We start from the raw sequence: 21320 nt of genomic DNA, 5'->3' as shown, positions 1-21320 counted from the left end.
CTGACATGCATAGCTTGCAAGCAAAGCATTCTAAAGATTATTAAAATATGCACATTATTTAAATACAGTACATGGAAAGACAAGTGTGCCTGTTTCAGCTTTGTGTGCTTAAACTAAAGAGTTGTAATCGCTTTCATTAACAGTCTCACCACATGTAGGCACCGTCTAAAGAGTTTGGGCGGTTGGATTTGTAAAAGAGAGGGTTCTCAAAGAGGCACACAACCCAAGTGATGTCATGGGAAATGTACTGCTCATGGGCAATTAGCATATTCTTTCTTTGCTGGTGCAACGGTTGTAATAGGAACAAGATATTTGAATATGCAGTCTTGAAATAATTTCAAATCATGTAAATTTAAAACGTCAAAAACTGTAAATACTGTTTTTTTTTAATAAGAAGTCATATTTTAGGTTGTAAGGTGTAAACATGTTCATATGTATTGAACAATAGAATCAGTTAAAGTGACAATATCAAAATTCTCAATGCCAAATACATATACGTTGCATTAAGAGCCAGGGGGTGAAAACTTTTGAACAAAATGAAGATGTGTACATTTCATGCTTATTTTGTCTAAATGTCATATTTTTTCCATTTAGTATTGCCCTTCAGAAGCTACAGAGGATTCTTGCATGTTTCCAAGAAGACAAATAAGTTAAGTTTTCCCTGAACCTTCTGTAATAGTTGCATATGACTCCCTCAGTTGTCCTCAGTGTGAAAAGATGGATCTCAAAATCATACAGTCATTGTTGAAAAGGGTTCAAATACACAAACATCCCTAAGGATTTTTCTGAAGAACAGCAGGCAGTTTAACTGTTCAGGACAAACAAGGGACTCATGAACAACTATCACTAAACAAAAAAACACAGCTTTGGATCATTCAGGTAACAACACAATATTAAGAATCAAGTGTATGTACTTTTGAATGGGGTCATTATTATACATTCAATTATTTTCTCTTGTATAAGACTATATGTAAATGTATTTTATGTGAATATCTTATTCAGGTCAGTACTAAATAAAAAAAAATAACATTCATTTTGTATGATCCCTCTTTTTTGAGATGAAATAATTACCATTTTTCAGATTCTCCGAGGTGTATGTAAACTGTTGACCTCAAATTGTCATTTTAAATTGTATTACTATAGAACAATATTGCAACTCCCAACTTTCAAAGTGCATTCTAATGCTAGTTGAAAGACAGTCCCAAAATACTGTGCTTTTAAACCAAACCAACACTAATGCATGCATCCCAGAGCAAACATCATTCAAGCACTGGAGCTCCATAATAACATAATTGCACAGCAATTGTGTGGACAGATGAAGCAGGATTTTGAGGTCCCATGATGTAGCCAGCAGTCATATCTCTTCCAGGATATGACCTAAAGAGCTCTATCCCTGGGGAAGACAACAGCACTTCAACACCAGACCATCTCAACAGACCTCAGCGAATAATCTAATGAGTGTGCAGCTGTTAGTCTGTCTTTCCTTATTTCCTCTGTGCCATTTTCTCCCCGTGCCATTTAATTTGTACCAGTGTCATCTGTGTGGGAAAAAAATCTATCATCAGCAGCACTCTGATATCAAACGCAGTCGCAAAACGAACGCTAAACCAACAGCTTCACATGCTTGCGACATTGTCTGTAATTTTCAGCCTCTCTCATTAAAAGCTAATCCATAACTCTGGATCAGTGGGCCTGCAGAAGAGCGAATGGGTTTCCATTTTAGACTTTACATAATGGAGGTCATCCAGTGCAGCTCTCGGGCCAGTCTAGGATCGACTAGAAAACAAACTCTGGCCTTTGGTCTGTCATCCAGCAGTCACAAGGCAATGTTCCTAATGGCGAGTTACAGTATTGATCCCTGCTGAACTAATCAAAGCGATGTGAAGTCGGTTATTGGCATGTGCAACCACGAGATTCATCCGGCATTGTGTGGAGTAAACAAGATGGAGAAAAGGTAATGAGGGCTTTTAGTAAACAAATGCTTTGAAAGAGTTTTAAAGAGAGTGATGAGAGTGACACTATATATGAGAAACCAAAGAAATATATTCTATATACACAACCAGTCAAAAGATTTTTAATGTTTTTAAGGACTGCATATATTTGATGCAAAGTACAAAAAAAATCTATACATTTTGAAAGTATTTTTACTATTTAAAAATAACTTTTTTCTATTTGAATAGATTATAAAATGTAATTTATTCCTGTGATCAAAGCTAAATTTTCAGCATCATTACTCTTCAGTGTCTTCAGTGTCACATGATCCTTCAGAATTTCTAATAAGCTTATTTGCCGTTTAAGAAACAGGATTTTTGGATGAACAGAAAAATCCAAAGATCAGCATTTATCTGAAATAAAAAGATTTTACACTTTTTTATTGGAAAGAAATTATAGAAATGAATACTTTTATTTAGCAAGGATGCTTTAAATTGAGAAAAAATGGTGATAAAGACATTTATAATGTTACAAAAGATTTCTATTTTAGAAAAATGCTGTTCATCTGAACTTTATATTCATCAAAGAAACCTGAAAAAAATTATACTCTGCTGTTTTCAACATACTAATAATAAAAATAATAATAAAGGTTTTTGAGCAGCAAATCTGAAAATCTGAATATTAGAATAATTTCTGAAGAATCATGTGACTGAAGTAATAATGCTAAAATTCAGCTTTGAAATCACTGGAATAAATTACATTTTAAAATATATTAAAATAGAAAACAGTTATTTTAAATAGTACAATACTTCAAAATGTTACTGTTTTTGATGTAGTTTGGATCAAATAAATGCTTGGTGAGTAGAAGAGAAATCTTAAAAATCTTACTGTTCAAAAACTTTTGAATGGTAGTGTATATTTACATAAACTCTTAATTTAGGATAAAATAATTTTTAAAATTCAATTAAATACATTAATGAAACATAAAACTAATGTAACCATTTGTTGTGTAGGTATGGATTTTGCATGGACTTAACATAAATAAACATAAATAAAAAAAAATACATAAGAATTAATCAATACCCCTTCAAATGTGTACATTTGTATATTTGGTTTTATTATTTTGTAAGTTCTTCAAGTTAACAGAGAAAAAGATTAAGACTTTTATCTATGCATGGATAAATTCATGTGAGATAACCCAAAAATGTCCAAAACAAGTCACGTTTCAACTTTCAACACCCACATGTGAACATTATCTATGTTCCTGTTAAGTCCGATAAATAGTACAATTGTTGTGTATACCGGAATAGCCACATTTGAGCTGAACTGGATTATATGCGTGATCAATAACATCAGGACAGTAGCAGACACGTCCCTCAGGGGCCACAGGCCGCACCCCTCGGGGATCCGAGCACTTAGACAAAACAAGAAATGCAACTAGAGAGACAGGAAGATGCAAAAATGCTGTCCATTAGGCAGACGAGTCGAATAGTTTTCAAAACACAGACCCCTGACCCACATTAACTTCATAGCCACATTTAAGCCTGATTCCCTAGAGCCAGACTCCTCCAGAGTCCAGAGAACCAGTATTATGCAGCACACACGCACGCGGTCTGCTGTTGCCAGGCGCGTTTGCGATTCGGCAGCCTGCATTACATGTGCTAATCCCGTGGCTTCAATACTGGGGATTGCAGTCGAGCTGAGTATATAATGAGTTCCCCCAAGCTCAACAGTGATTGGACGAGCAAATATCAAGCCACGCATGCTGATATTGGTTATTAATTATTGCTGGAGGGTCATCAACCAGATATCAGTGGTTATCAGGTAGTAAAGCAACATGCAATTGTCATTATAGTGATAATCACAATGCAAAACGCTACTGAAAAGGCCAAAAGATACTATTGTATGTAAAGGGCTGGGTTTTGACAAATTTCACAATTCAAATCTGATTCACAAGTTTGCGGCTCAGTACTGACCTGAATATGATATTTGACAAAAAAGAAGTTTACAAGAGAAAATAATAGCTGAATTTATAATATGACCCCAAAAGTTTACATACACTTGATACTTAATACTGTGTTGTTACCTTAATGATCCACACAGCTGTGTTTTTTTTTTTTTTTTGTAGTGATAATCATTCATGAGTCCCTTGTTTGTTCTGAACAGTTAAACTGCCTGTTGTGTATTTGAACCCTTTCCAACAATGACTGTATGATTTTGAGATCCATCTTTAACACTGAGGACAACTGAGGGACTCATATGCAACTATTACAGAAGGTTCAAATGCTCACTAATACTTCAGGAAAAAAAAACACAATGCATTAAGAGCGGGGGGGGGGGGGGGGGTGAAAACTTTTTAAATTTAAAGATCAGGATAAATTTAACTTATTTTGTCTTCTGGGAAACATGCAAGTAGCTTCTTAAGGGGCAGTACTAAATGAAAAAAATATTATACTTAGGTCAAATAAGAAAAATGTACACATCTTTATTCTGTACAAAAGTTTACACCCCCCAGCTCTTAATGCATCGTTTAGTTTTAGTTTTTTTTAGTTTTTTAGTTTTTCTTTATCTGGAGCATCAGTAAATGTTTGAACATTCTGTAATAGTTGCATGAGAGCCCCTTAGTTGTCCTCAGCATGTGCATGTTAACTTTTTTGTGCATGTTAAGTTCAGCTGTTAAATATATTTCTACTCCAATTCGTTTTTTGAAATATAGACATTTAAATGGAGGCTATCATAAATCACTGAAGAACTGTAAAAATTATAATGAATATGTTATGTAATGCATACATTTAGCCAAATGCTCCTCTCTAGAATTCATTTTTCTAGCTGACTAGATTTTACAGTGACCGAATATGTTTTTTCTGAGGTAAATGTGACATTACGTAACATTGTTTACAAGCTGTTATATTGATGTCTCACGGTTGAAACCCTGATTGAGCAATTACATGAGACAGGATACGGATTTCTATAAGTTGTACTCTTTCTTTTAACAAACCCTTGGATGTTTATTCATGTTTATTTCGTGCTAAAACTGGTATTAAAGCGACAGAGATGATCGGTTCATCATGTGGGCTTTGCGCTGTCGCTTCTCTTGAACTGAGGTGCTACAGTGATCTGTCACTCCACATTAAACAGTGCCAAAATGCCATTTATTGTTTGAATACTGTAATAAAATGGACAGGAATTGAAATCTGAGTAACAAAGCACAAAGCTTATTGCGATTTATTGGGCGGGAAGTACTACAATGTTGCGCTCATTAACTGAAAACAGGCAAGACTAATCGATTCTTGGGATTTAAGAATCAATATCGTTTCGTAAAAATAAGAATCGATTAAAATCGACAAAACTATATTCTTCCTAAGCCCCATTTAAAAATGTACTTTGGCATCTAAGGTTCCATGAAGAACCTTTAACACCAACGGAAACTTTCCATTAAACAAAAGGTTCTTTATAGTTGAAAAAGTTCTTTAGATTTTTAAAAATGTTAAAAAAAATCTTTTTAAGAACTGTTAATGTCAAAATTGGTGGTTCTTGGTTCTAACAGTGGGTTTTGCAGTGATGCCATAGAAAAACCATTTTCAGCTTCTCAAAGAACCCATCAGCAAACAGTTCTAAAAAGAACCATTTTGCTTAGTGTTAATAACATCTTAAAAATCTAAAAGCCATTTCCTCCTATAAAGAATCCATGGATTCACAGAACCATTCATTCCAATAAAGAACCTTTTAGAACGTACAGCATCACTGTGAAAACCACCTTTGAAAACTTTCTTTTTAAGAGTGTCAAATCAAAGATTCCAAAAAAGAACCTATATCTTTAAGAATAGTATTGAAGTCAACATGTGAACATGTATACACACACACACACACACACACACACACACACACACATAGATGTCTAAACTCTGACCCACATCCAACAAAAACAGATCAGTACATTCAAAACGGACAGACATCAATCAAAAAGGACAGTAACAAATTAGATGAATAAATCACAGACAGGCTGTTTATGTATAGCTGATTAAGTATGTAATTATGTCACTTGGCACACCCACAGGAAAAATGCACACCAGTCTCATTCCATTCATAACACTTCCTTAGTTGAGGTCAGAACTTTACGGCTGCTTCACCTGACTCACTTAGCTAGGGGCATCGGACGAAAAAGACAAAAGGCACACACACACACACACACGGACCAGTTCATCTGAGGCCAAAGGGTAAGTATGCATAAAGCTTAGCGGCACCGATCCATGTATCTTCACATGGCAACCCACACAACAAACTCTAACAGAGCAGCGCTAGCTAAGAAATACAGAAACAAACATCCTAAAACGGCAATGTTACAGTGACTTCACATTTTGATTTCTCTAAGCATGCTCACCTCTCAGAAAGGCACGTCAAGAGCACATCGTCGCGTGAAATCCAGGCAGCGAGAGCTGTGTTGATCTCAGCCCTGAACGCTGCGGTGTGGGAAGCACGCAGACCGCAAGGGCTCATACATCTTTCACCATCAAATCTGGTCCTGAAATAGCCGACGAAACTCCCTCTACTCCACAAGATCAACACAAAAGAAATGAGTCTTCTAAACAGCACAGCCTCGGGTTTAATTCTCCACTGGATTTCCAGTATAAGCAGTCTGAATATTTTAATATCTGACTACAACTGTAAGCTTGAGCTCAGAGTCTGAATAAGTGCACCGTCCACACACACACACACACACACACACACACACACTCAGACAGATGTTCCCGGTCTGAGCAGGACCGCCCTTTTCCTGTACTCCACACCTCCTTTCTGCACTGTCCAATGGGAGGGGAATAAGAGAGGCTCTACTGAGTTTGACTCCGCCCACAATCACAGAGCTGACAAGTGTACATTGACAAATAGATCTGAGATGTTAGAGTGAACACAAACAAAGAGGTAAACAATAACATGGATTAGGGAACCAATTTCTTGTATTGTGCTTGCGAAGCAGTATTATTAACAAAACCATAACACTTTAATTTAAACACATTAAGGTTCATTAGTAACATTAGTTAACATAAACTAAGAATGAACAACACTTTTACATCATTTATTAAACTCAGGTAATGTTAATTTTCCTTTACTAATGCATTACTAAAATCACAAGTTGTGTTTGTTAACATTGAATAAATCAAATAAATGCTCAAATTAAAGTCTAAATATTAGTAAATACTTATAGTAAGTTAATGTTAAAACATTACAAAATGTCAAACACTAAAATAAAAACTCAAAAGCTCAAATTTAAAAAAGTCTAAATATTGATAAATACTATGATAGTATGTAAGTTAGTGCTGTCAGTCGATTAATTGCGATTAATCGCATTCCAAATAAAAGTTTAGTGTGTTTACATAATGTGTGTGCTGTGTAAATTAATGTATATCAAGCACCACACATTTTCATTAGAAAACAAAAATAGCATGTGTAAACAAACATTTATTTTTGATGTGATTAATCACGATTAATCAATTTGACAGCACTAAATATTACACTAAAATAAATAACGTATTGTGGTGGTACGTTTTGTGCAAAAACAAGAAACACATTTTTCGAAAACAACAATAGTTTGTGTAAACAAACTTTTATTTTAGATGTGATTAGTCGCGATTAATCGATTTGCTGGCACTGAATATTATACTAAAATAACACTTGTGTTGTGGCAGCAAGTTTTGTGCAAAAACAAGCACCACACATTTTCAGAAAATAAAAATAGTTTGTGTAAACAAACTTATTTTGGAAGTGATTAGTCGCGATTATTCGATTTGACAGCACTGAATATTACACTAAAATAACACTTACATTGTGGCGGCAAGTTTTGTGCAAAAACAAGCACCACACATTTTTCAGAAAATAAAAATAGTTTGTGTAAACAAACTTATTTTGGAAGTGATTAGTCGCGATTATTCGATTTGACGGCACTGAATATTACACTAAAATAACACTTACATTGTGGCGGCAAGTTTTGTGCAAAAACAAGCACAACACATTTTCTTTACAAAATAAAAATAGTTTGTGTAAACAAACTTATTTTGGAAGTGATTAATCGCGATTATTCGATTTGACGGCACTGAATATTACACTAAAATAACGCATTGTGGCTTGTACATTTTGTGCGAAAACAAGCACCACACATTTTCTTTAGAAAACAAAAATAGCATGTGTAAACAAAAGTTTATTTTGGATGCGATTAATCGATTTGACAGCACTAAATATTATACTAAAATAACACTTACCGTGTGGAGGCAAGTTTTGCGCAAAAACAAGCACCCCACATTTTCCTTATAAAAATAACAAAAATACCATCTATAAACTTGTTAAAATAGCTTACGCAGCCATCAAAGTACAAATCCACATAAATAAATTAGTTTTTATTACTAGCTTTCTCTCCGTGCCTAAAAATAAAGCTTGCTTTTGTTCAAGTGGGTGCTGTGAAGATAGTAAACAAGTTAAAGCAGATTATGCAAGACTTGATTTGAAATGAGCATAATTTTGAATGCCTTCTGTCTATTAACAGTTTACAAATCTTTGGCTTAGAAACACAGCTGGAGAGAAAGATTAAAAAAGCCAAACAGCTGTCACAGAGCATCTTTACTGCAGATATGTTAGCGATTATTCCCTTTTTTGGGGAAATATTTTTGACCTTCTGCAGCAAAGCAGAACTGAGCTCTTAGGCTTTTTAGGCAAATGCATAAATCAAGCGTTTTTGGTACCAGTTTCAAAAAACGCATTCAATTTGACATGATACGGCATCTGCAACACATTTTACTTTTGTAATGGCTTTTTGAGTTAAAATGAACTGATTAAATTGTGGGAAAATAAGCAAATATGGAGCCAGGCCTGGATGAGAATGCTGTCAATATTGGTTATGAATAATGAACAACACTGAGCAGCTATTGGTTAACATTCAGCTGACAAAGAAATTTGTCTGAGCCCGAACAAGTTATTACATTTTGATTAAAGTTTTTTTCTTAGTAACGTGAACTGCTAAAAACATACACAAGTTAATACGGTTTTCATTTCATGTTTACTTAAACTGACACTCACACAGAAGATGCCTGTATCTTGACAAACGCTGACTGATCATTGAGTTAGCATCACCCATATCACTAGTTAACGTCACTCAATTGATCTCCATCCAATCGGCTGTGTTCTTGTACACAGACATACACAAAAACACGTACACAATGTCTGGTTGCATTCCTTAAGCACTCTGTTTCAGATATGAAATGCCATTATTTTCCCAGGAAGCAATAATGAAAGCCTTGGTTTCCAAGCAAAGATCAAATTTCCTCTGTTTAAAGGACACGAACCAGAATGCATCTGGCTCGTTCCTCTTCTGTGCTCTGAGCACAGGTCACCGAGGTCAGGTTAGGGTCGTCGTCAGGAAGTGTGGGTACTGCTAATGGTGATGCATGTCTGTCGACAGCAATTATTGATCATGAACTTTGCTCTTTGCATCAGTGGAACAGACAGATACATTCAGCACAACATCTACCATTTTAGGTCAGAGTCCATGCCAATTTTGTTAACATTAACATTTTTTAATAGAGCATCTACAGGGTTCTACATTGGAGCATCTCTATTTACTAAATTCAAATGCATTTCCTGAAAGAAACAGCAGTGCTGTCAAAGCAACAAAAGATTGCTCGTTAATGCATTGGCTGAAATGCCAGAGACACATTTTGTTTTCAATTAGATGTGCATCAACATATAATGTTTTTTGTGCCTGTGCAGTGTAGATCACATTCTGAATGCAAAAAGATGCAAGAAAGACCAATTGCAATTTAGAATGCAACATTACTAGAGTGATTATAGCGTTACATTTTGATTAAAAATATTCTAACAACGGGTAATTTAAAATTAATTTTAAATAAACTGAACACATTTTGTGCATTTAAACGTACAACATAAAGCTGATAATGATTAAATTTGTTAAAAATTTTACATTCTTACCTTGTAAGCGCTATAATTTAACTATATTTATTTTAGAAACTATATTTATTTTATTTATGGTTCTGCCAAAATATATACGCCAAAAATAAAATAAAATAAAATAAAATAAAATAAAATACTCAATTTTGGCTGCTCTTGCAATGAATCAGACAAGTGGAAAAAATGAAAAGAAAAAAAAGGAAAGGAAAAGAAAAGAAAAAAAAAAAAGAGTAGAAAAAAATTAAAAGAAAATTCTTATTTTCAGATGCTCCCACAGAATACAAAATAAAAAAAATAAAAAAAAGAAATTAAATTAAAGAAAGAAACAGAAAAGAAAAAAGGATGGAATAAAAGAGAAATAAAACTCTTATTTTCAGTTACAATAAAATAAATTAAAATATCTCAGTTTCGACTGCAATGGATCGAAAAAGTGAAAACAAATGGAAAAATAAAATAAAATAATAAAATAAATAATAAAATAATAAATTAGGTGGTGAAAATTAATTTTAATTATTTTTAAGTATAAATTTATTTAAAAAAAAAAAGAAGTAAAAAGAAAAGCTTTTAAAAAGAGACTTTAAAAGGCCAGGTTTCTACATGCTTACCTTGCAAGCACACAAATTTAACAAGGTTTTTCTTTTCATGCAATTTTAGCATCAAATGTTATTATTCATTGCAAAATAAAATAAATTAAATATATAAAAAAATAATTTTTGCATGTTTGCTGAAAAATAAAATCAAATCAAATAAAACAAAACTCAATTTAGGCTGATCTTGCAATGGATCAAAAAATGTGGAGAAAAAAAGAAAGAAAAAAGAAAGGGTGGCAAAAAAGAAATCTTTTTTCAGATGCTCCTACAGAATATTAAAATAAAAAATAAAACAAAAACAAAACAAAAATAAATAAATTAATTAAATTAAATTAAATTAAATTAAATTAAATTAAATTAAATTTGGGTGCTCTTGCAATGGACCAATAAAAAAATAATAATCTTATTTTCAGATGCTCCCACAGAACATTATAAAATAAAATAAAATAAAATATACATATAACATATAAATATACAATAACATATATGGGAACTTTTGCTGACCTTTTGCACTTATAGTTGCTTACCACCTACATCACAGCAGCAGCCTTTAATTACTCCTCAACATACATGACCTCCCGCACCTTAAGGAAACTCGATGTTTTCACTTTCTTTCTTCTATCAGTGCGGCGTAAAATGCAAAGCATTTAATCAGATTCGAACACGCGTACATACGATAAGGAACCTGATTCTTAAGCGTAAGGTGTGTCTTGAGTAAACGTTCAGATGAGAAGACATACAGCCATATCCTCTCTGAAGGGATTTCTCACACTCTTAGACTGTCAGGTATAGAGAGATGGGTGTGGGAAATGGGTGTGCACCTGATGACAGGATGTGCATCACGACCCATGGGCCTATGGGAAAGCGTTTATAGCATGACCACAGCACAGAGGGTTATTCCACCGCCCACCACTGACCTTCACCCAGATAATCCCAGAACAACCTCCCAGCTCCTTTCAAAATACTGCAACAAAGTGAAGAAATATCACCGCTCCCTTGGCCAAAATCCTCTAATGATGGAATGGATAAAAAGCTTGGCGTGAATGAATCAGAACTGGAAACATGGAAATGTATAAAGGCTGCAAAAGGCCAGAAGAAATCACTCACTTATTTCATTTACACAAGAGTCATATTAACACACCCATTCGTTACACAGCAAAAAAAACTCTTGTGGCCATAAAAGAAGGGATATCCTGTTTCCACAAAATAGAAACAAGCACAAAGTCACTGTCCAAACAGACAAAATCAAACTAATAAAAAACGTGCCAGAAAGATGGTGATGCAAATCTAATCCAAAGCTTTATATTCAAATAAATCCCACCTTTTTTTCATACAAGTCAAAGTACTGATGTTTTATGGACAATGTAGTCAATGTTTTGGTCTACGAAAGAAATAATTTTTCATTATAGGTGTGGCTCACACACACAGGCGGATGAATTCAAGGTGTGAACCTCGCCCTTTAGAAACAACCTGTGATTTCTTTAAACATATAGCTGCATATGACAGCCAGTGTTGACAAGTCTCATTTAGCCATCAAGTCTGACAGCTAGTGGCGTAAATAAAATAAAATAAAATAAAATATAATATTGCTCTTGCAATATGCCAAAAAAAAAAAAAGAAATTAAAAAGAAATTTAAAAAAATTACGTTTTAAACACATTTTGTGCATTTAAAAAGTACATAATGATAAAACAAATCAGTCTATAATTGAAAAAAAAAGCTTTTAAAAGAGAGATCTTAAAATGGCCAGGTTTTTACATTTCACATATTTATTGCAAAAAAATTTATAAAATAAAATAAAAAATAAAATAAAAATAATTGCTATTGCAATATACCAAAAAATAAAAAAAGAAATTAAAAAGAACGTTTTTAAACACATTTTGTGCATTTAAAAAGTACATAATGATAAAACAAATCAGTCTATTATTGAAAAAAAAAAGCTTTTAAAGAGAGATCTTAAAATGGCCAGGTTTTTACATTTCACATTTATTGCAAAATAAAATAAAATAAAATAAAATAAAATAAAATAAAATAATATATTGCTCTTGCAATATACCAAAAAAATAAAAAATAAATAAATAAAAAGGAAATTTAAAAAATAACATTTTAAACACATTTTGTGCATTTAAAAAGTACATAATGATAAAACAAATCAGTCTATATTTGAAAAAAAAAAAGCTTTTAAAAGAGAGATCTTAAAATGGCCAAGTTTTTACATTTCACATATTTATTGCGAAATAAAATAAAATAAAATAAAAAATATTGCTCTTGCAATATACCAAAAAAATAAAAAATAAAATAAAAAGGATATTAAAAAAATAACATTTTAAACACATTTTGTGCATTTAAAAAGTACAATGATAAAACAAATCAGTCTATTATTGAAAAAAAGCTTTTAAAAGAGAGATCTTAAAATGTCCAGGATTTTACATTTCACATATTTATTGCGAAATATAATAAAATAAAATAAAATAAAATCACAAAAAATAAAATAAAATAATCTCAATTTTGTCTGCTCTTGCAATGGACTAAAAAAATGAATAGGAAAAAATAAATTAATAAAATAATAAATTAGGTGGTAAAAAAGTATTTTTTTAAACACATTTTGTGCATTTAAACACTGTAATTTAACACTGTATTTCAAATTTATTTACCACCATATCAGCACCAAACGCTTTGTATTGCAAAATTAAATAAATAAAATGTAAATAATGATTCTTGCATGTTTGTGCAAAAATAAAATAAAATAAATAAATACAAATAAAATAAAATAAAATCTAAATTTCAGATGCTCTTGCAACAAAAAGAAAAGGTGGTGAAAAGTTTTTTTTTTTTTTAAGTATAAAGTTCTAAAAAAATGAAAAAAAAAAAAGAAAGGTTTTTAAACACATTTTGTGAATTTAAACATACTGCCATATCAGCACCAAATGCTATTTTTCATTGTAAAATTAAACAATTAAAATTAAAATAATAATAATGATTTTTGCATGTTTGGTGCAAAAATAAAATAAAATATAGAAAAAAATTAATTCACAAAATAATAAATTAAGTGGTGAAAAGTATTTTCTTTTTTTAATTTGAGTGTTTTTAAAACACATTTGTGCATTTAAACATACAAAAAGCTGATAATGATGAAACAAATCAGCTTATTATTGAAAAAAAAACTTTTAAAAAGACTGCAAGCACTGTAATTTAATTATATTTATTTTACTGCCATATCAGCATCAAATGCTATTATTCTATGCACAATCACTCTGACAAAATCAAACACCAGAAAGATATTGAAACTGGTGATCCAAAATCTAATGTTTTTTGGACAATATAGTCAATATAGTTTTGGTCTACGAAGGAAATAATTTTTCATTATAGGTGTGTGTCTCACACACATGGGTGGATGAATTCTAGGTGTGACAACTCAGAACCTCACCCTTTAGAAACAACCTGTGATTTTTTTAAGCATATGACAGGCAGTGTTGACAAGCGGCATTTAACCATCAAGTCTGACAGCTAGTGGTAGCTAACATGGGAATAATTAAGTTAGAGACATGACCCAGCATTCCCTATCCCTACCACAACTATTATCGGCCTCATTAAGTACAGCAGAAAGTGAAAAAATAGTTTGTTTTTTCAAAAACAGTTCTGGCAGGACCTGCGGCGCAAACAGACTCGCTTTTGTCCGTAGTGGAGGGGATGAAGCTGAGAGCTCTGTGGCCTTTCTTCCACGCCGCAGGATAAATGTAGTCAGTTTTCCTCAGCATTATTGCTCTAATGTGCGCCCCGAAGGGCTTCTAGTCATTGCCAAACCCGAAAAGCATACTGGTTCACCCTGGTAACAAAAAGGGCAATAAAATTCCCCCCAAGAATCACGCTGCCACTGGCTACTGTTTGGAAACACCCTACCGCATGTGCCGGCACCAACCAAGAGCCAATTAGAGACCTTCAGACTTGATTGCATTTTCAGCCTCAGCGGTCTTGTTGAGAACTTGCATTTCCACTTAAGCTAAACCCACATTTGCACACATTTCATGGCCCACTGAAATGTTTAGTTAACGCTGGCAAGTTGCAGGCATTCCCTTCTGCAAAGCTACCTAGCGCCATCAGTTCTTGAATACAATGACCTCCAAAAGTGCTTTGTTTCAATCCCCAAGCGTATTAGTTGTCGGCCGGTCTTCCTGGTGCGCGTGGAGTTCAAGGCTGTGGTGTTTCTGTTGCTTTGGTAAACTACTCCAACCTCTGATGTAGATTCAAAGGACAATGGCTGCTGGCCGCCAACTTTCTCCATATGGTGAATCCATCACTTAAAAACCGCTCTATGCAGAATAACTACGTCACGCCCTCACGTGTGTCACTGAGGCTAAAGGAAGGGGTTTTCAGACTGGTAAAAAAAAAAAAAAAAGGTCTGAAATTAAAATAAAACAAAATTAAATAAAATACATCTTAAATTCTGCTGCTTTTGTAATGGATCAAAAATGTCAAAACAAAAAATTTAAATAAAATACACAAGAAAAGGAAAAAAAGAAAATAAATGGTGGTAAAAAGAAAAATAAAACACTTTTTTTCAGTTGCTCCAACAGACTAAAAAGGGTGGGGGAAAAGATCAAATAAAATAATTTTTCAGTTTTGGATGCTCTTGCAATAGATTAAAAAAGTCAGAACAAAAGGAAAAAAGAAAAAGAAAAGAAAAAGGGTGGAAAAAATAAAATAAAATAAAATTATTGTTCAGTTTTGGCTGCTCTTGCAATGGATCAAAAAAAGTCACAAGAAAAGGAAAAAAGAAAAAGAAAAGAAAAGAAAAAGGTTGGAATTTTTTTTAATTAAAAATAAAATAAAATAAATCTCAGTTTTGGCTGTTCTTGCAATGGATCAAAAAAGTCACAAGAAAAAGAAAAGGGTGGAATAAATAAAAATTAAATAAATAAATCTCAGGTTTGGCTGCTCTTGCAATTGATCCGAAAAGTCACAGGAAAAGGGAAAAAGAAAAAAAAAAGGTGGAAGAAATTAAAATTAAAATTAAATAAATAAATCTCAGTTTTCGCTGCTCTTGCAATTGATCCAAAAAGTCACAGGAAAAGGGAAAAATAAAAAAAAGGTGGAAAAATAAAAATAAAATATAAATCTCAGTTTTGGCTGCTCTTGCAATGGATCAAAAAAAAAGTCACAAGAAAATAAAAAAGAAAAAGAAAAGAAAAGGGTTGGAAAAAAATTATTAAAAATAAAATAAAATAAATCTCAGTTTTGGCTGCTCTTGCAATGGATCAAAAAAGTCACAAGAAAAGGAAAAGGGTGGAATAAATAAAAATAAAATAAAATAAATCTCAGTTTTGGCTGCTCTTGCAATGGATCAAAAAATTCACAAGAAAAGGTAAAAAGAAAAAGGGTGGAAAAAATGTAAATTAAAATTAAATAAATAAATCTCAGGTTTGGCTGCTCTTGCAATTGATCCAAAAAGTCACAGGAAAAGGGAAAAATAAAAAAAAGTTGGAAAAATAAAAATAAAATATAAATCTCAGTTTTGGCTGCTCTTGCAATGGATAAAAAAAAAGTCACAAGAAAATAAAAAAGAAAAAGAAAAGAAAAGGGTTGGAAAAAAATTATTAAAAATAAAATAAAATAAATCTCAGTTTTGGCTGCTCTTGCAATTGATCCAAAAAGCCACATGAAAAGGGAAAAAGAAATAAAAGGTGGAAGAAATTAAAATTAAAATTAAATAAATAAATCTCAGTTTTGGCTGCTCTTGCAATGGATCAAAAAAAAGTCACAAGAAAATAAAAAAGAAAAAGAAAAGAAAAGGGTTGGAAAAAAAATTATTAAAAATAAAATAAAATAAATCTCAGTTTTGGCTGCTCTTGCAATTGATCCAAAAAGTCACATGAAAAGGGAAAAAGAAATAAAAGGTGGAAGAAATTAAAATTAAAATTAAATAAATAAATCTCAGTTTTGGCTGCTCTTGCAATGGATCAAAAAAAGTCACAAAAAAGCAAACAGAAAACGAAAAGAAAAAAGGGTGGGGGAAAAAGAAAAAGAAACATCTTATTTTCAGTTGCTCCCACAGAAGATTACAAATAAAATAAAATCTCAGTTTCAGCCACTCTTGGAATAAATCAAAAAAGTTAAAAGGAAAAAAAATTGAAGAGAAAAAAAGAGTGGAATTTTTTTTAATAATTATTAATTTAACAATTAGTTGCTCTCACAGAAGATTAAAAATATTAAAATAAAATAAAGTAAGTCCTTATATATAAATAAATACATATATAGCTGCCTTTATATTTAATTGAGTCACTCACAAGGGATCATAGATGAATTGTATAATATGTGACCCTGGACCATAAAACCAGTCATAAGGGTATTTTTTTATACATCGCATGTAAGCTGAATAAATCAGCTTTGCATTGATGTATGGTTTATTGGGATATGACAATATTTGGCTGATACAACTACTTAAAAATCTAGAATCTGAGGGTGCAAAAAAAAAAAAATATTGAGAAAATTGCCTTTAAAGTTGTCCAAATGAAGTTCTCAGCAATGCATATTACTAATCAAAAATTAAGTTTTGATATATTTACGGAAGGAAATTTAAAAATATCTTCATGGAACATGCTTTACTTAATATCCTAATGACTTTTGGCATTAAAAAAAAATTATAATTTTGACCCATACAATGTATTATTGGCTATTACTACAAATATACCCGTGCTACTTAAGACTGGTTTTGTGGTCCAGGAGCACATATGACATAATACATGCAAACACCTGCACTCTGTAAATATTAGATCAACCCTTGCCATTTTTGCCTAATTTGGAAATGGCTTTGGATTTTGTTTATCTAAACTGGCACCATTCCACCCTTCGTCAAGCTCAAAGTCTACATACTGTATCTGGGAAATACTTATACAGCAAGAAACCTTCATGAATACCAGTCAAACAGAACTACATTGTCAAAGGCAGACATTTAGTTGATCTCCATTAAGGAATGTTACCAAAGCTCTTGAGTCAGTTATATGTCGCAACAGGACAGCATGGGCCGTGGCAATGCTCGATACTACCGGAACCTGCAGGATGGACCGGTTCAATGGTATTTGTGTCCCCTATCCATGCTGAAAACCCCCTACCAATGCTTGTTGGAGCACTGGGGTGCCAAGCAAGACTGTAACATGAATAACATGAGATCAGAGCATTGTCTGAGTTTTATCCAGGAGAGAATGGCAAATTTAAACAGCTACACTGGGCTTTTGTTCCACTACACTGGACAGAGCTGGGATAGGCCTCCCAGAACACCTCCTTTATCCGAGGCACACAAACCCTGAGGCACAATCCACACACAAACACACACACAGAGAGAGTCGACTACTTCTGCAGACTCGCGCAGTGCAATACAAGTCATGCACAGCCTGACGAAGAAGAGGCTGGCACCAGTACTAAAGGACAATCTCAACGTCACTGATAAAACAGATCGAAAGAAAAACAAACAGAGGGTGTTTTTACAACGACAATATATAAGGTTTGCTCATAATGAAACTGAAATGAGTGTATTGATAATATGGGTCATATTTAGCCACTAAATCAAAAGAAAAAGTATTGTATTTTGCTGAAAACTGAAGCCTTCTAGGACCATTGCATCTTTTTTGTTTTGCTTTTTTATGACCATCAAGCCCATTCTCTTATTTAAATAAATTATTTGATAAATAAAATTGAAATTGTAATGTATAAATTCTAATTTGGAATATAAAAAATATGGATATTATTAAAATATTATATAAAATAAATTGAAAATGTATTTAAATTAGAATATTATCATTATATTATGCTGTATAAATCACAAATTATTCTAATAGATTTAATCGAATATAATCATCTGTGATTTATACAGCTTAATGCAATGATATTGTTCAAATATATTTGAGAATATATTTTTTTATTCATGAAATAAAATGGTGTATAAATAACTAATGGTTATAATAAAATTAATTGAAATAAAAATAAAATAAAAATAAAGTAAAACAAAATAAAATGCTTTAATGATTTAATTGAATATACCATCTGTGATTTATACAGCACAATGCAATGATAATATTCGAATATATTTTATAATATATTGTTTTAAAAATAAATTTTGTAAAAATAAAATAATGAAATTAATTACAAAAAATGCTGTATAAATCATCAATGATTATAATGAATTTAACCTAACACAATCATCTATGATTTATACAGCATAATGCAACGATAATATTCTAATATAATATTTTATTATTTTATAATAAAATTAAAATAATAAATTATATTTTAATATAATATTTATAATGTATTTTTATAATCAAATAAAATAAAATAAATAATGTTATTATTAAATTATTAATAATTTAATAATGTTATTATTAAATTATTAATAATTTTTATCTTATTTCAAATAAAATAATTTTATTTGTAATAAAATAAAATGATAATATTGTAATATATTTTATAATATATTGTTTTTACAATAAAAATTAAATTAAATGTTGTATAAATCAATTATTATAACAGATTTTATAGACTAAATCATCATTTATACAGCATAATGCAATGATAATATTCTAATATAATATTTAGAATATATTGTTTTGTAATAAAATATTACATTATACTGTAATATTTTATAACATTTTACAATACTTCCCCTATTACATTATGTTAGAAAAAAAGAATATTGTATAAATTGTAATTACACCAATGTTATTTAAAGCCATCATAAATGAAATAAAATTAAACACACATTAAATTAAAGTATTGTAATGAGAAAGTTTTTTTGCATTATTATGAAATTTGAGGGAAAATTGTGCTTAACTGTCATTAAAATATCACAATGCAAACAATTGTTTTAAAACAAGATATACGTATCTTATAAAGTTACCTACGGTAGATGTGGCAAGCTCAGAGTATCAAACAGAAAAAAACAACAACAACAACAATAACAGGTATTACTTTTTTTGGTACATTTTGGGAGGAGTAGCCTGTCCTGTCCCTTTAGTATGTGAATAAAGTTAATATTTTTATAATATAATAAGTAAATGGTAGGTATCCTTATCAAAGAGACATGGGAGAGTATTATGCATTCTCAACATATTTATTTTACAAAAAACCTAAAGATCTTAACAGTGTACAACAAAACAAAAATGATTTATTGAAATTTAATTTCTGCAATACTTAAAAACCTTTAAATAACGGGGAAATCAACCCATGGCAACAGTTTAAAAGCAGACCAATTCTGTGGGGAAAAACGCGGACTTGGCAACCCTGCATCCAACACGAGCTGCTGGAGTTATTGTCATTGCACACGAGTACGAAATTTTCGTCCGAGATTTTTGCACGTAAAAAAAAAAATACAGGTTATGTTAATCGAGTTTACACACTGCCTCTGAAACTTTCGTCCGTCATAAAAAAATTTTAATCGTGTTTGATTTTCTGCATTTTTGCATCCATAATAAGCATTTTGATAAGGATAGCGAATATGAGAAAACTACAAAAAAAAAAAAAAAACGCATACGAAAATCGGACTCAGTGTACAATGACCTTTAGATTTGAATGATCATGGGTCGAAAGTAAAGAGAGATGACAAAAATAGACTGGAGGATTTGCTGCAATCTTGTACTCACTGACAAATATCTGTTATAAGATGTGCTGCTCCCTTTACACAGAGTGTGCGTTATCGCAAAATCGAAAGTAAAAGTAAACAGCGCGAGCACTCATTTAAAAGCGATTTCTATACCCTGCATATTGAAAGTGCGAAAATTATATAGGCTACAATATTAGTTCGCCTCGCGCCCGCTCAATTTGTGATCCGCTGTGTAAATCCTTCGGCCGGCCGACCGGGAAAAGTCCCGGTAGTCCCGATTGCCACTCCGCCCCTGGTATAGGCTACAGACCTTTCTTCACGATGTTTCACCAGTCGTTTAATGGCCACTCCCCTTTTACCTACCACCTGCAAAAGCTGATACGAATGTGTTTTACTTTTTTATTTACAACAAGATATATAGTATAAGGACAGGTATTCAGGCCACAACTGAACGTTTGAAGAAAATGTAATGCCTTATTATTTAGAATTAGCTATTATTGATGTAAATGCAGCCGTTCGAGGCAAATAATTGATTTATTACGGTATTGACGGTATTAGAAAATCCATGTCGTGGCGCACTGTCACACCGGTGATGACTATGACACCGGTGTACCACCCACCCCTACTAGAGACATCCTTCCCAGTGCTTTAAAGACATCTCTGTTGCCATGGATACAACAGAAGGGTTGTCATGGGCTTGAGGGTTTTGGGTGTTGTCTTCAAACTTGAAACAAGATTACGCTTTCCATATCTTATCAAAGCAACACGAGCATGTGATTATCAGACCAGAATATCCAAACCAACTCGTCCTACTCTTGTTTTCAATTCCGTGCACACAGCAAAAGCAAACCAGCTGCAAATCCCAAAAAAAGCAGACATATTACGCATCTTTCTATTTACAACACATTTCATCATAACATTATGTGCACGAGAGACACATAAACACCACTTACAATCTAAAAAAAAACACTTGACCAGATTAGCTCAGAGGCAGAGCCCATGGGAGGGTGGAGTCTTGCGTCTGGTATCGGTTGCACTCTGAAAGAAGTCCCGGTATCGTGTCTTGGCGCTACTTTGGCATTCTCTAGCACTGAGATACTGCAGATGTGTCAATGTGACCCCACCTCTGTAATTAAAGACATCTCCCACACGTCTCATGTCAGCATCTCTACCAGCCTCCCCAATTAGGCAAAACAAACTCTCGTTGCTGTGCACGACACACACACACACACACACACACCCTTCCTTCACATA

At 32.4% G+C, this 21320-nt stretch overlaps 1 protein-coding gene across 3 annotated transcripts in view; it reads right to left on the bottom strand.

Annotated features, from left to right (window-relative positions):
* daam1a (dishevelled associated activator of morphogenesis 1a) overlaps window positions 1-21320 on the bottom strand; it is a 72079-nt gene that overhangs the window by 44882 nt on the left and 5877 nt on the right. The window contains exon 1 of one of the 3 annotated variants that reach the window (XM_073826901.1): window positions 6314-6635. The exons of the other annotated variants lie outside the window; for them this stretch is intronic. The gene's annotated coding sequence lies outside the window, so the exon portion shown is untranslated. Of the gene's footprint in view, window positions 1-6313; window positions 6636-21320 lie in introns of those variants that run through there. 3 annotated transcript variants of the gene reach the window in all.

This window comes from Garra rufa, chromosome 21, assembly GCF_049309525.1.
Source record: "Garra rufa chromosome 21, GarRuf1.0, whole genome shotgun sequence".
In the NCBI taxonomy this organism is placed as follows: domain Eukaryota; kingdom Metazoa; phylum Chordata; class Actinopteri; order Cypriniformes; family Cyprinidae; genus Garra; species Garra rufa.
This window is presented reverse-complemented; position numbering and strand designations above follow the sequence as displayed.